A 14,811-nucleotide genomic window follows, 5' to 3' on the forward strand; every position below is an offset into this window, starting at 1 on the left:
ATAGAAGGTTCTAGAAAATACATCAGAAGTTGGCGTAAAATTAGAAGAATCCAGAAATGGTAGTGCAACTTTTGGGTGGCATAACTTTTGGTTTGGGACTCTGATCGACAAACCATTTACATTTTTAGAAAGCTCTCCAAGTGCTCTACAACCCTATGGACTAGCTTTTCTTGTCCCCCATTTTTGAGCTTGTATGATGCCATTTAGTGCCTCAAATCTAACCTTAAAGCACTATTAAGGGATCTTTGGGCAACCTAAAACTGCAATAACTTTCAAATTGTAAAGCCTTTTGACCTGATTCCTTTTCTAGAGTGCTTTAAATTAAAATTATAATCATCCCTCAAACTTACACCCTCTAACTCATCATAATCATGACTCAATTACAAAATAGCCTACTTTTTGCATTGATATGTATTACAAGGTGCTCAAAAACTCTAACCCAGAAACCCAATAGTGGAACTACAAGAGTTGGAATCTTTATTTGACCAAATGGGCATGTAGTGCCTACCCCTAAGTTACATTTTTGCTATGATGAGTTTTCGTATTTTACTTTATGAGTCTTTGGTGAATTTTCTATTAATTAAGTCTAATTAAAAGATTTAATTAATGATTTAATTTAATGAAAATTTATTATTATGATATTTTAATACTTAATTTTATTTAATTAATTGGGAAATTAATTAAATAAAAAGAATTAAATTTGAAGATAAAAGTTATAAGTTTAAATTTGGAACGTGATAATATTTATTTAATTTAATAATGGTATATTTAGAGTTCATTTTAAAATAAATGCTAAATAATATTATTATTTAAGTTAATAAATATTTTATCAATTAAGTTTCAAAAATAAATTTAAAAGTGGAAAAGAAATTAATTTATTAAAATTTCATGACCACATGTTAAGTGCATGAGATTTAAAATTAATAAATTAATTTAAAAAGGAGTCAAGTGAATATTAAATAAAGTAATGTGCATTATTTTAATACTTGTTCACATAGGAGTGTGTGGACTCTTGTGAGTTGTCATGTTAACAACACAAGAGTTTGCACTCTAATTATGCACATGTTGTCTATACTTAGGAGTTAGCACATTATTTGAGCACATGGTGTCTACAACATTCTAGACACCTCATCATGTTTATCTTCTTATCGTGGAAGTTATGTGCTTAGTTGTCATGCTTATCTCCTAGTTCTTTCTAGACACATTCTAGATGCATCTTAAAGGCCTTTATATACAGGCTCTCCTAGTATGCTTCTACATCCTCATATGCTTCTACAAGCTTGTATGCTTTGACATGCTTATATGCTTCTACATTCTTCTATATGCTTCTACATGCTTCTAGTCATTTGAGGATTTAGTTTTTGGAGGAATTACGAATGTTGGAGAAGGAAGAAATTTCCAGATAGGAGTAGGATCTGAGAGGAGGAGTTTCTCTACGATTTTTTGAGGCATAGCGAATTAGCATCAATGTTGAGGTAGGCACTCGTGATTATTTTGCATACTCTATTCCGCTCTCCCTCTTCTTGTCTTCATTGTGTCTTCTAAATGACTGTTGGATAATTCTGGTGATGAATGTTCTATATTGTGGAAATTTGGGTATGCATGTTGTTTCATATGGATTAAAGAATTAAAATATCATTGCAACCTTCCCTTAGTAGAATCACAATTTGAAAATTAAATCCAGATTTGGGTTGAATTGAATTGAAATTGAGAAATTAAATTTGGGAAGGGTTTGATTTTGAAAATGAAAACCTTAGAAAATTTGAATAGTTGATAGTGACTCTTTTATCAAACTATATTGCAAATTATATTTAAAATAATAATAATTATATATATATATATATATTTGAAAATTATTATTATAAGGGAAACTGGTTGGAGGGATGTATTTATATTTTCAAACAAATATAAATGAAAATTTAAATTCGGGGAGGAATTTATTATAAAAATTTTAATTAAAAATAAAATAAAATAATATAAATCGAGGTGAGTGGGGTCTATACCCACCGCACCCCCCACTTGCCATATTAATTTGGCAGCGGACTGTACTGCGTTCTTCGTAGTATGTTGCATATTGGTGGCCATTATGAAGAGGGTTGCACGGCTTATTAAGTCGGTGGCTATAATACATGTTACAACAATTTATTAATCGCTTAAAACCCTTGTCACATACCCTTCTAAAAATTTGGAAATTTGACTTTGTTTTATAAATGTAAATTTTTAATTAAAGTTTTAATGTATGTTTATTATTATTTTAATAAAGTTTAATTTATATGTAAATTAGTTTGTATTAAATTTATACTATTTAATGTTAATTTTATATTATTTAATGTATATATTTATTATTATTATTATTAATATAATTTGCAATATAGTCTGATAGGAGAGTCACTATCAACTATTCAAATTTTCTAAAGTTTTCATTTTCAAAATCAAACACTTCCCAAATTTAATTTCTCAATTCCAATTCGATTCAACCCAAATCTCGATTTAATTTTCAAATTGTGATTCTACTAAGGGAAGGTTGCAATGATATTTTAATTCTTCAATCTAGATGAAACAACATGCATACCCAAATTTCCACAATATAGAACATTCATCACCAAAATTATCCAATAGTCATTTAACAGACACAATGAAGACAGGAAGAGAGAGAGTGTAATAGAGTATGTGAAATAATCACGAGTGCCTACCTAGACACTAATGCTAATTCGCTACGCCTCAAAAAATCGTAGAGAAGCTCCTCCTCTCAAATCCTACTCCTATCCAAGAATTCCTTCCTTCTCCAACATCGCAATTCCTCCAAAAATTGAATCCCCAAGTGACTAGAAGCATGTAGAAGCATACTAGGAGAGCTTGTATATAAAGGCCTCTAAGATGCATGTAGAATGTGTCTAGAAAGAACTAAGAGATAAGCATGACAACTAAGCACATAACTTCCACGCTAAGATAAACATGATGAGGTGTCTAGAATGTTGTAGACACTATGTACTCAAATAATGTGCTAACTCCTAAGTGTAGACAACATGTGCTAATTAGAGTGCAAACTCATGTGTTGTTAACATGACAACTCACAAGAGTTCGCATACTCCCATGTGAAAAAGTATTAAAATAATGCACATTACTTTATTTAATATTCACTTGACTCCTTTTTAAATTAATTTATTAATTTTAAATCTCGCGCACTTAACATGTGGTCATGAAATTTTAATAAATTAATTTATTTTCCACTTTTGAATTTATTTTCAAAACTTAATTGATAAAATATTTATTAACTTAAATAATAATATTATTTAGCATTTATTTAAAAATGAACTCTAAATATATTATTATTAAATTAAATTAATATTATCATGTTCCAAATTTAGACTTATAACTTTTATCTTCAAATTTAATTCTTTTTATTTAATTAATTTCCCAATTAATTAAATAAAATTAAGTATTAAAATATCACAATAATTTTCCATTAAATTAAATCATTAATTAAATCTTTTAATTAGACTTAATTAATAGAAAATTCACCAAAGACTCATAAAGTAAAATACGAAAACCCATCATAGCAAAAATGTAACTTAGGGGCAGGCACTACATTGACCCCCCCTAGAATTAGGCTTACTCCTGGAAGCCTACCTGAATGATAATACTGAAGAACTCACTGTGTGGGTCCCGTTGAACCCTTTCCCCCTGTAGGAGGATATAATTCCACTGAGGACACTACAACACACTTAGAGCAATATGATTCTGGTTTAATAGTAAACCGAAAACCACATTGATCCAACATTCGCTCTTTTAACAAATACTGAAATAGATCCCCTAAACAAAGGATCAACATAATGCTCACAAATGTAATCAAAGGCATACTACCTAAAAACATAGATAAAAGATACATGTTTTGAAAACAGAATAAGTTTTCAATTTTCAATTTTGCCCATGTTTAGGTTTTCAGTATAATTTTAGATTTGAAACTGAAGTGTTGAAGTATAAAAAAATATGCAAGTAACAGTTTAAGTTCCATATCTAGTTTCAAGTTTCAGTTTAAAAGAGATACACATGATAGTTCAAATTTTTCATTTTATTCAACTAGTTAATGTTAGTGGCGTTCTAATAAACCCAGAGCTCCCAATGTTGAAAATCAAGCTTTGATACTACAAGGATGAGCCTAGGGTAGGTTATCTATATGTAGTTTTGGGAAGTGGCTTGCAATGGGCACCGGGGCCCTAAGAGGTTTCCAAGGTAACTCATTGTAAGTTGTATTAATAAGTGAAAATATTACACTAAATGGAGATTAAAATGAACCTAATAAGATAATTGTATTTTCTCACCCATGCCTTGAGTGCTAGTACAGACTAGGATGGGAGTAGAGAGAATGCTTGGTTATGACCTTGCATTCCGTAGTATGCCTCGTCAGTATGAGAGGATACTAGTGGCCGCATAGGGATCACTAGGGGGTTGGGGTCTGTTGAGAGACTACCAAGGTAACTCTACCGAGATTTGTGCAATGACACTTGCCCACTTACATAGTAGATTCCTACATGTCTTTGTTGTGCCTCTGGGTCTAGATGTCAATCTGTGTGTTGGAACCTTTGAGTTAGTGTACTTTTAGGATTCCTGGACTTAGAGAGTATTTATATTATGTGATTTTTTATCTTATTTGGGACTTGAGATTATCTCCTCAACGCGGTGGGAGTGGGCCATTTAGGTCCCATGCGGTCAAGTGGTAGTGCTTTTTCACTCTTACATTTGAGATCCTTCCAAGACACCGTGGCTAGAATATTCTTTGTTGGCATTTACCTTCATTCTGTTCATGGATCTTATTGTGGATGTTATTTACTGACATGTTTCTTTATATTGATGATTAACATGTGATAGATGATGTTATCTGCTTTTTAGAATCATCTTATGCATTATTCTTGCATGTTAGATTTCTTTATGCCTATTGTAGCATATTTTAGGAGTGACATCCCTATCACTATAGTACTAATGATCTCTTCAGTGGCTTGGGATGTTACGCACGGGGGATGGCTAGGGCCCACGATGGTCTAATGATGCTATTGACAATTGGGAAGAACCACACACTTAGTTAGTTGTGTGTTATGATGGATGGTTATCTTTGATGATGGTTGTTGTATGTTTATTGATGGATGGATGTATCATGTATGTTAATAGTTTCATTTACTTTATTGCACTTGTATCATGGATTCGATGAGGATGATGTATCTTTATTTTTACATATGTTTAATCTTTTAAGCTTTTCATACCCTGTGGCATGTATAGTGGATGATTGAGCATTCCGAATTTAATTGCCAAGAGGCATTCAGAACAAATGTATATTATGGACTTTGGACCTTTAATCATTCTTTCATGTGGATGTGGTAGTTGTTAGACTTAGTTTTAATTAAGTTAAATGTGACTCAATGTCTTGGGATCCATAAGGAATGTAACATGTTATGTATGCTTACAGTTGATTGTATGTTATTGCTTCTGCTACTATGTGTTTGATGTGAATGATTTATCTTTCTTGTTTCAAAAAACAAATGTTTGGAAAACTTAGTAAAACTTTAGGTTAATTCTTTTGGATCCTTTAGCAGGGCATTATAGGGCATCTAGAAATGTAAACACATTAAATAAATACTAACACTAAGAATATTTTTGGGTGATACAAGATTGCCCTTACACCATTGGATGCTCCTGCATCAGACATTCAGGGTATATTGAAAAGTGACTATATCACTTTATAGCTAGTAGAGGAAAACCAAAATGAGAAATCTCCACTATGGATATCCAAGTTGAATCTTCTACTGGTCATCCTTTCAACTTCACTAGGTATTCTTCATACTGCCTGTTTCTAGTACTTTAGCCCGGACGACTATCTAGAATTTCTTCTATCTCTTCCTTTTTAGAAGTAGGAATTGGACATGGCTCCAGCATCAATTCCTCATCTGTAGCATCATCATGATATTTTGTTAATTCTCTAATATTGAAAATAGGAGAAATGTGAATCCCATCTGATAATTCCACCTCATATGCATTTTCTGAGTCATGTTTCTTCAAAATTTTGCAGGGGCCAAATTTCTTCATCTTCATCTTGTTGTAGGTACCCACTAGAAATCATTCCTTCCTCAAGTACACCATAACTAGATCCCCAACTTGGAACTCCTTATGTCTCCTCTTTTGATCTTCCCTAGCCTTACACTATAGGTTCATCTTGGCAATAGGTGCATGTACCTCCTCATGTAGGTTTTTGACATGTTCAACAAAGTATTTTGCCTCATCCCTTCTCCTCTCTCCTTGCTCCATCTTCTTTAGCTCTAGTGCAGTCCTTGGACTATTGCCATACACAATTTAGAATTGCGATCTACCAGTACTCCTATTAAAAAAATTATTGTAATAAAATTATGCTTGTGGTAAAATCAAATCCCATCCCTTGGGCTTATCTCCTACTAAACACCTCAACAAATTTCCCAGACTTCTATTTACTACTTCTATTTGTCCATCATTCTACAGATGATGTGTAGAATTGAACTTCAATTCTATCTTCAACTTCTTCCACAAAGTCCTCTAGAAATACCCAAAAAATTTAGTATCTCTATCAGAAACAATACTTTTTGGGGACCATGTAGCCTCACCACCTCTCTGAAATTTTTTTTGCAAAATGCACTGCATCATGAGTCTTGTGGCATGGAATGAAATGTGCCATCCTGGAGAACCTATCAACCACCACGAATACTAACTCATTAGCCCTGTGTCCTTAGCAATCCAAGAACAAAATCCATACTTATGTCCTCCCAAGGCTTCGATGGAACTAGCAATGGCTGATAGAGTCTAGTATTTTGACTAAATCCTTTGGCTATTTGACATACTTGACAACTCTAAATAAACTTCTTCACATCCTATGATAATTGAGGCCAAAAATAATGTTCTTTAATAATGGCAATGGTCTTATCTCAACCAAAGTGTCCCTCCATTCCTCCACTATGTTTCTCCTTGATCAAGTTCTCCCTTATGGAACTCCTTGGAATACACAATTGACTTCCCTTGAACAACATACCATCCTGAATCATGTAATCTAGCCACCTAGTCCTATCTAGAGTAATAGGTTCTTTACAAGCCTTCTGAGCCTTTGCAAAGTCAGGATCCTCAGGGTACAGATTCTTGAGTTCATCAAACCCAACCACTTCAACTTGCATTACTGTCAGTGAAAATTGTCTCCTAATTAATGCATCTGCAACACTATTAGACCTCATGCTTCTATATTTCAATACAAATGTATAGCTTTGCATGAACTCTACGCATGTCAAATTTCTCTAATTCAATTTACCTTGTCTATTTAGGTATTGCAATGCTTGGTGATCAATGTACAAAAAAAACTCTTTTGGCAACAAATAATGCCTCCATTTCTTTAAGGCCTCAACTATTGCATAGAACTCTTGATCATAAACAAAATACTTCTTCTTTGCATCATTCAATTTTTCACTAAAATAGGCAATAGGTTTACCTTCTTGGCTCAACATAGCCCCAATAGCACTACCACTAGCATCACAATCCACCTGGAACACTTTGTTGAAATTAGGAAGTGCCAACACAGGTCGCTCTGTCACCTTCATCTTTAGCAATTCAAAACTCCTAGTAGCCCCTATAGTCCACTTGAACTCTGTTCTATCCCCCCTCATTGTTTCAGTTACGGGTGCACATATACTACTGAAATTCCTAATGAACTTCCTATAAAAACTAGCCAGACCATGGAATGACCTCACCTCAGTGGCAGGCCTTGGAGTAGTCCATTCCAAGATGACCTTCACCTTCTTTGGGTCCATTTTGAGACCTTTAGCTAATACAACAAACCCCAAATAGAATAACTCCCTTTTGAAAAAGCTACACTTCTTCAAATTAATCAAAAATTTCTCTTCCCTCAACCTTTCAAAGACACTAAAAATGTGCAATAAATGTTCATCCAAAGATTTACTGAAAATCAAAATATCATGCAGATAGACAATAACGAATTCTCCCAAAAAATTCTTTAGTACCTCATTCATAAGCCACATGAAGGTGTTTGGCGCATTGGTTAGTCCAAAGGGCATGAATAACCACTCATATAGACCCTCCTTGGTCTTGAATGTAGTCTTCCACTCATCTCCCTCTCGTATCCATATTTGGTGATAGCCACTCTTGAGATCTATCTTTGTGAAGTACTAAGCTCCACTCAAGTAGTCCATAAGATCATCCATCCTTGGAAAAGGAAATTGGTACTTGATGGTCATTTTATTTATATCTTGAGAGTATGTACACATTCTCCACTCCCTATCCTTCTTTGGTACTAGCACTGCAGCTACTGTACATGGAATTAGGATCTCTTGAATTAAACCTTTCCTCAATGGCTCCTAAACTTGTTTGTTTAGCTCCTTAGTGTCAGTAGGAGCCATCCTATGAGTAACCTTGTTGGGAAAACTAGCTCCAGGGGATAAATCTATTTGATGATTGATTTTCCTTATTGGCGGCAATCCTTCTAGAACATTATCATAGATGACATCTCCATACTCATGCAATAGATCTAAAACTTCAAATGGAACTTTACTGCTACCTTCCTTATCCTTTCTAGGAAGTAAAGCATAACACATATGCTGATGCTTCATGCCATCTAGAAATGTTCTTTCATCAATAAGATATACCCTAGCACTACTGCATATCTTTTCACCCTCCTTTATCAAGGGCTTCAATTTTTTGTGAACTCCATCTTTTGTCAGAGAGTATATATTTGCATGATCATCATGTATAGCATGCCTAACAAACTTCCATGACCTTCCCAACAATAAATGGTAGACATCCATTGGGATGATGCCACAAAGAGTCTCGTCATGGTAACTCCCAATCTTGAACTTTACCAAACATTGCTCACTAACCAAGACCTTATGATCATCCTACACCCAAGAAATCCGATAGGATGGGGGTGTTTCTCCCTCTTGAGGTTTATCTTTCAGACCATCTCCTCTGACACCAAGTTGTCAACGCTTCCACCATCAACAATCACAACACAACATTTACCCGTGCACTTGCACCTAGTACAAAACAAACTCCTCCTTTGTCCAGATTCAATCTCACCGCTCAATAAGACCCTTTCATTTACTAGAATCTCTCCTCTTTCTGCATCCTCTAAATGTGATGACTATGCATCATCATCCACATGAGCAACCCTTGCTTGACCATCAGGACTCCTATTTTTCCTTCCTTGGAATTGAGGGCATTCATAGGCATAGTGACCTTCTTCATTGCAATGAAAATAGGTACCATAGAGGCCTCCTCTTTTTGAACCTTGTCCACATCCTCTACCACTTCCAAAGTTTTGATCGCAGGAGTGATTAAAACCCTTGTTCCTCTGGTTTCATCTAGTACCCTCATCTTCATTTTTCTTCTAGTTCTCCTTTTAGCCTCCAAATGATTTACCACCACCCTTTTCTCATTGACTACACCCTCTTTGCCTTCCATCAAACTTTTTTTTAGCTTCTCCTCAACTCATAATGCAAATTGGTATGCCTCTTCAATGCTAGTCATTCTAACCAGACTTAACTCCTCCTAAATGCTAGGTCTTAACCCATTAAGGTAACATGAAACCTTCTCCTTGTTTGCTTCTGCATGCCCTACCCTAATAAGGACTCGATAAAATTCCTCTATGTATTCCTTGACAATTTTTCCCATTTTCCTTAACCCTTGCATCTTCTTGAACAAATCAAGCTCGTAGTCAATAGCAATGAACTGCTTCTTTAGTTTGTCCACCATGCAATCCCATCTTGTGATTTTCTCCTTTCCTCTTCTATTTCTTTCCAACTAAATCTCTTGCCACCAAATTTTGGCATGGCCTTTCATTTTGGCCTTTGCAAACTTAACCCTATTAGGGTCCCCCAATATCCTCATACTCAAACTATTCCCCTAGCTCATTGATCCAATCGATCAACTCATTCGAGTTTAGATTTCTTGAAAATATGCCGACGTTAATTTTAGGTGTTTTTCCCAACTTGGAAATGGCCCTAAAAAGCTTCTTCTCTTCCTAGTATAGGACTTCTTCATCTCCTTCCCCTTCCTACCCAATATTTCCTTCTTCTTCATTTTCCTCCTCACTTTCGTCACAAACAACAATAGTCATCCCTCTACGAATCTCCTCTTGCAATGCTTGAACTTGTCTCTGGAGGGCTCTAACCTTAGGAGGAACAACTCCAACCCTTCCACCATGTTCTATCCATGGAGGCATCTTCTCACTATATCAAATCCCACAACCTCATAGTCAGCGCTCTGTCTACACACTCAGATAAACATGGCTATGATACCACTTGGTGAGGGCATAATCCAAGACCAAAATGAACAAAACAATAAAAAGGGAATATTAGTATCAAAAGTGATATTCTATTACATTCAATAAAAAGAAAAATAGACTCCACAACATGCCCTATGGGCTTACAATGTTATCAAATTCTAGAGAAAATCCTTCTCACAATACCTTCTCCTAAACTCCACCAAAAACTGCCTTTACAATGCTAGAAGTGACCTTAAGTAAACTGAATTAGGTTTAGGGTTAGGAATAAATTTTAAAATATGCCATTTTTCATCCACCACCAAAATAGAAGGTTCTAGAAAACATGTTAGAAGTTGGTGTAAAATTAGAAGAATCTAGAAATGGTAGTCCAACTTTTCGTAGGCATAACTTTTGATCTCGGACGCCAATTGATGAACCGTTTAAATTTCCAAAAAGATCTCCAAGAACTCTATAATCGTATGGATTGGATTTTTTTGTACCCCATTTTTTGGGCCCGTATGAGGCTGTTTAGTGCCTCAAATATGACTTTCAAGTGCTCTTAGGGGATCTCTAGGTAGCTTAAAACTGCAATAACTTTCAAACTGTAAAGCCTTTTGACCTAATTCCTTTTTTGGAGTGCTTCAAATTACAAGTATAATAATCCTTAAAACTTACACCCTCTAAATCATAATAATTATGGCCCAATTACAAAATAGACTACTTTTTGCATTGACATGTATCCCAAGGTGCTCAAAAACTCTAACCCAAAAAACCAATAGTGGAACTATGAGAGTTGGAATCTCTATTTGACCCAAATGGGTACCCAAAAATGAAAACACATTAAATAGAAACTAACACTAAGCATATTGTTGGGTGATATAGGATTACCCTTACACCACTAGATGCTCCTGCATCACTTTAGGAGTAAAATGGAGCCAGGATCTATGTATTTGGGTTTTTTATTGATGTGTTGTGCATCCCTGAGCAGAGTTGTAACCATTTCAATTAGGTGCGTCCTAATTGTAAGGAAGTTAGCCTTCTCCAGAGACTTAATCTCATAGTTCAAGTCCCACAACTTGGAGATTGTTTCCATGTTTTACAAGGTTGTTTGTAGGTCAAACTTTAGGTGAGGGTGCAAAATTTTGTGACAAGAAAAACCTTTCCTGACTTTACCCTCACTCAATCTTGGCTAAGTTGAACAATTTTTTTGAAAAGAATCACTCAATTATAGCCTGACATTGGATGAAAAAATTTATAAATGGGATTTGAGGCTTCATAAGGTCTTGAATAAGAATAACATGAAATCCCATATACATGATTTAGTGGTCATGTTTGATAGAGTCAAAGGTTCACTAGAGGCATATATTTTTGAAGATTGGATGTATTATTTCATAGATGGGGTGATTCAAAAGGGAAAGGATTTATTTCAATAGTTTGTAGTGATCTTTAATGAAGTTGATGCCCTTCTAAACAAACTAAAAGCACAACTACCTGCCTGAGAAATAGAGGAGAATAACTTGGCAGTAGCGTTCCCACAAATCTCTGATGTGGAAGAATACGACATGGAGAAATGTTTTGCCAAGAATTCCTTCAAAACAATAGATAGTGGCATACTATATATGATTAAGGAAAACATGATTTGAAGATACTCATTTTTTAGGGATTTTATTACCAATTCCCACAACATTGAAGCCAAGATCAAGCACATGTACATGGGCTTCACAAATGATATGAAAGTAATAATCCCCAACAATATGGTTAAATTTGATGTAGGGAGCCCAGAAATTGAAGCTTTTTTCAAATATTTTCAAGCCCACCTAAAAGAGATAAAGGAAACAACCAATTTCACATTAACAGATCTTGTGAAGGTAGCACATATTATTTATGTGTTAAATCTTTATATGGATCACCTACTCGAATGTACAATCCAAATCAACATAATGAAATGGAATCGTGTAATGTGGAAGACACAGATTTTGAGATTAAGGATTGCCAATTCAAGTGTACTTCATGAATTTTTAGGTGTTTACTATAGCAGGAAGCTGACTAGAGATGCAAGTGGCAATGAGGAGAAAGTTGGAAATGCGAGCAAAAGTTGTGGTTCATTGGCCTAGGAGGCCCTTACCTTTTATGTTTCAATATCTTTGAGCTCAAAGACTATGTGTCTCTTGTTGAAATTTTATGTTTTGTTAAGTATTTTTATTTAACCTTTGGTATGACCTATTTAAGACATATTTGAATGATGATTAGGGGTTAGTACCTCACAAATTGGAAGACCATTGAAAATATCTCATTGAATTCTATCCCCTTTTCTTGATCAAACCCATATACTACTAACCTAGCATTGAAGCATTTTCTGCCTTCCTCTTCTTCTTTCAACTGATATGCTCACTTGTTTTTGAGTGGTCTTCGATTTGGTGGAAGAGTAACCAAATCCCAAGTTTGATTCTTGATTAAAGAGTCCAACTCCCCATGCATTGTTTCTTTCCATTGATCACTATTAGAATCCTAAAGAGAAGTTTTATATATTATTGGTTTGGAGTACTCATAAAGCAATAATAAAGGATATGCCTCTTCAGCAAACAATAACTCATAATCAAAAGATTTTGCAGACATCCATCTTTCTCTTGTAGATCATATTAATTGAGACTCAATATTTGTTGTTCGATTTTGAATTAATTCAAATGGAAAACTAGAGACTATAGTTCTACCATTTGAATTTTCAATTCCATCTCTATTATTTTGATTGGAATTCATATCCCTCTATTTCTATATTTTATTATATAGATTTATGCCTTGTCCCATAGATTGAGTATTCCCCAAAGAGGTCACAGGGCTTGGATTGTTAGCATCTCTAATGGTGCTCTATTTTTTATTCATTCCACTTATGGCCCATGACTATTGTTTGAGATACAAGTTTTGAGGATGGTAGTAATTCTCCCTTGTGTGCATTGGCTCTGTTTAGGACTTGAGAAGAGCTACAATTTTGACCATCACAATTTGTTGTTTCATGGTTTTCCATAACTAATGGTTCTTGATCTCTGTGGTCTACAAAGAATGGATAATGGCATGTCATATCTATTTCATATGCCACTGGATCATGGTTAGGTTGGGCAGGAATGGTTTACCATGGTATTTTATTAGTGTAGATATGATGTTCACCATGTTTGGTGAATGACTAGTGCCAAGAAGTCCCACTAATTTTATTAGTCCCACACGAATTTGGGACATTACAATTTGTAAAGGGAGTGTCATCTCATGCACATATTCAACCAATTTCATAGCCTATGTGATCAAGTGGAGAAGTCCCAGCTTATGTGGCTTGGTCATGGACCATGCATTTACCAAAGAACATTTCTAGCTTTCGTTGATGACCACTTTGGGAATTTTTGAAACACGAGTTATTATTGGTATTGTGACAAATACGAGGTCATATTTCTTGGGTGCATACATCATTACAAACATGTTTTGTTTCACTGTAACCTTGATGAGATGGTGTGGGATGTCGAACAACATATTGTATATATTATGCCTCATTCATAGTGCTTTCTTAATAATGTTCTGACCAATTTACATTACTATGACTGTGTGTGTTATTAGATTCAACAATTTGAGACAAAGAGGGAATCAGATCTAAAATAGAGGTTGGATTGTATGAGATTGTACCAAGAACTAGATGTAGGCTTGTTCCAATATTCTTTTGCGTAGAGATTGACACATATTATTATTCTAAGATTTCTTGTGTTTGCAAAGGTGGAAATGTTTTATCATTGAAAATAATGGTTTTACTTTGAATAGCCTTCTTCTCCACTGGATCTCAAATTTTGAACCCAAATTGATCCTCTCCATAACCAACAAAAATTCCCTTTTGTGATTTAAAATCTATCTTAGTTATTTTTTCTTTGGGAACAAGTACATAGGCTTCACACCCAATGACCTAAAGATATGAGTATGAAACTCTTCTTCCTTTCCATTCCTCTTCTAGAATTATGAAATTCAACCTTGAAGGACTTCAATTGATTAGATTCATGGTTGTATTATATTCTTCAGCCTAAATTTCTTTTCCCACACCTACACATCTTTCTCAAGTATGGTCCTATTAATGGTCCTATTCAGCCTTTCTGCTACCCCATTTTCTTGAAGGGTGTAGGGAAAAACTTTTACCCTTTGAATACAATTATCTGCACCACAATTATAAAACTCCAATGAACAAAAGTCACCTACATTATCCATTTTTAAGAATTTAATCTTGTAACCTCTTTGGCTTTCAGCAAGAGCTTTGAAAACTTGGAATTTAGAAAATACTTCAGATTTGTTAGTCATTATATATATCCAAAATTTCCTAGTATAGTCATCAAGGATAGTAACAAAATACTTTGCACCTCCTAAAGAACTATCCTCGATAGGATTGAAGACATCTAAGTGCACAAGTTCCAATAATTTTGTCTTCATGTCATGCCCATCTTTCAAGAAGTTGACCCTCTTTTTCTTTCCATAAAGATAATGTTCACACAAATACAAGTTTTTTT

Source organism: Cupressus sempervirens, chromosome 10 (assembly GCF_028749045.1).
Source record: "Cupressus sempervirens isolate cs-2001-9-10 chromosome 10, ASM2874904v1, whole genome shotgun sequence".
NCBI classification, from domain to species: domain Eukaryota; kingdom Viridiplantae; phylum Streptophyta; class Pinopsida; order Cupressales; family Cupressaceae; genus Cupressus; species Cupressus sempervirens.